This window comes from Penaeus monodon, chromosome 22 (assembly GCF_015228065.2).
Source record: "Penaeus monodon isolate SGIC_2016 chromosome 22, NSTDA_Pmon_1, whole genome shotgun sequence".
In the NCBI taxonomy this organism is placed as follows: Eukaryota; Metazoa; Arthropoda; class Malacostraca; order Decapoda; family Penaeidae; genus Penaeus; species Penaeus monodon.
In genome coordinates this window covers 12426676-12429288 of record NC_051407.1, presented here as the reverse complement: position 1 = coordinate 12429288, position 2613 = coordinate 12426676, and the positions used below count along the sequence as shown (strand labels likewise).

Below are 2613 nucleotides of genomic sequence, written 5' to 3'. Positions count from 1 at the left end.
GTATATAAATTCAATCCGTCCTTTCTGCTTCGAATGCTAATCTCCTCCGCGCAAAGGGAGCCTCTGATCGACACACCAGACTTTCTCGTCTTCCGCATTGCCTCCACTAAATACATCTCCAACGGGATTCCAGGATGCGGTGTACATATAGAAAGGATTGGCTTTTGTGGAACAGAAAACTATTGAAATCTGAGAAACGGGCGTGGAAACCATATCAGAAGAAACACGGAAGATGAAAATTGTTGCAGTACTTATTGAACAGCATTCCGATCCAGAGTAATATGATAAAATGTGACATGATCTAACCTTTAATCTGAATGTTTCACCGCGTACCCCTGCAGTTATGTTAGGTTACACACTGTTATTTTTAATTATAGGAAAATCTATTTGAGAGTAAAACATATGTACACTAGCATAAATGAAACCACACACTTCCTGTCCTACACAATGCCGGATTCTTTGGCATCATAGATTTGATTCATAATGAATCTATCTTGGCCATAGAAAGAATTTTCTTCATTGACTCTTGCAACTATTACATTATGAATAATATTTCAATTCCAATATTCCAATATTGTGTTTATTGCTCTTCCTTCGCTGACAGGGAGGATGGCTGTAAAACTCTTCGGACATCCATCGCCAGCATTCACTTATTGTGTTAAATTTAGAAATGTGATATTGGTGAAATGTACCAATATCACATTTCTAAATTTAACACAGGCAGATGTGTAGTGGTTATCACATCTGCCTGTGTTAAATTTAGAAATGTGATATTGGTGAAATGTATAATACAGGATTCAGAAAATCACATGCCGTAGTTCCATCCAGTTCCTGCAACTTCTTTGTCTGTGTGGGATCGTTTCCATTTCTTTGTATTATAGCGAAGTAGGGATTTATTTTCGCAAGATGACATTTAATGGGCAGCATATAATAAGATGGAAGATTTGATAAATTGGCAATTTTTGCACATGAACAGGTAGCGTGGCCGAGCGGTCTAAGGCGCTGGTTTAAGGCACCAGTCTCTTCGGAGGCGTGGGTTCGAATCCCACCGTTGCCAGGGCTTTTAGCATTTCACCGATGCCTTGATGTGTCATCATAGATACACCGAGAAACCAAATGGCAAGATACAAATGACTTATTTACAACTGTAATGAAGGAATGATTTTTACGCAATTCCTTTATATTGTGGTTCGATGGTCGGGAGATATCTTCAAGATTACCAAAGATCGTTTACGAAAGACAGAAGTACCTGATGTTCCCGTTTTAGACAAGGTTATATTAATATCCACCAAAGAGTTAGATAAAGTAATAATATCCTTTGAGAGGGAAATCACTTTTTCATGTGTTTTCACTCCATGATTTTAGTTATTTTGATGAGTGCATGGGGATGGTAGGTACTAAACATAAGGATCAACACTCTGATACGTTTGGCAATTACAAAGTAATCATAATCTTATTTATAAAAAAAAATGCAAATGTAATGAGAGAAATAGGATTACTGTTTCAATACAAGAGATCTAGTACTGTGAAGGAAGGAAGGATCTACGAAATGTATTCAGCAGAATAATTTTGTAACTATAAGTCAGACATTAGCTTCCACTGATGTTTCGTTATATACTAAACCAACCTGTTCTACGCACCGTCATTTTTGTTTGCAGGAATATCTATTAGAGAATAAAAAATATGCATCCTAGAATAACTTAAACCACATCACACACACGGACATATGATTTCAGTTGTGTCTTTCTCAATGCAGGATTCTTTTCTTCATTCATCTGATGCAAATCCAATCTACCTTGCCTAAGAACTTTCTCCATTGACTCCTTAAACTACTACCGCATTATAACATATTTATCAAACAACAAACTGAACCAACCCTTCCAATGTTGCATGTTGCTGTTCCTTCCATGAAATAATGCAGGTGTGGTATTACTCTTCGGATATGCACCGCCAGATTTCATTTACTTGTATTAGTTTTTAGAAATCTGATATTGGTGAACTGCATCATACATTATTGAGAAGATCACATGTCAGTTCCTGCAGTTTATTTGCGCGTATAGAATTTACTCTTGCTAGAAGACATTTAAGAGCACTATATAAGTAGTTGGACGATTTGATAAAGTGACATTTTTGCATATGAATAGGCTTCTTTTTTATATGTTGGGCAATTATAAAAAAAAATGATAATCTTATTTATAAAGAGGATTGTACATGTAAAAAAAAGTGATTAATGTCTTCTCTTAGAAATATATTGCTGAAATCAAGCATCAGATTCTACCCGGAACATTATTTTTTATATATGAAACAGACTTATTCTACATGTCGTTATTTTTGTTGCCTCTTTCAAATACTGCGTTATAACATAATTTTACAAACTCATGTTAATGATACTTGTGAACTGTAGAGTATACAGGACATATGAAATTACATTGCCATAATTTCCACCAGTTCCTGCTGAACCTTTATAGTCCTCTTTTGTGTGGGGGGGAGGTGGCGAAGCTGGAAAATTCTCTCGCCATTTCATGGACAATATATAAGCTGTTGGGCGATTTGATAAAAATGTTATTACATGATTAGGTAACGTGGCCGAGCGGTCTAAGGCGCTGGTTTAAG

At 36.1% G+C, this 2613-nt stretch overlaps 1 non-coding gene across 1 annotated transcript; it reads left to right on the top strand.

Annotated features, from left to right (window-relative positions):
• The first annotated feature begins 975 nt into the window (after nt 1-975).
• On the top strand, nt 976-1057 carry Trnal-aag. Its single transcript has one exon. It is a non-coding gene; the product is annotated as a tRNA-Leu (tRNA).
• Nucleotides 1058-2613: the final 1556 nt, after the last annotated feature.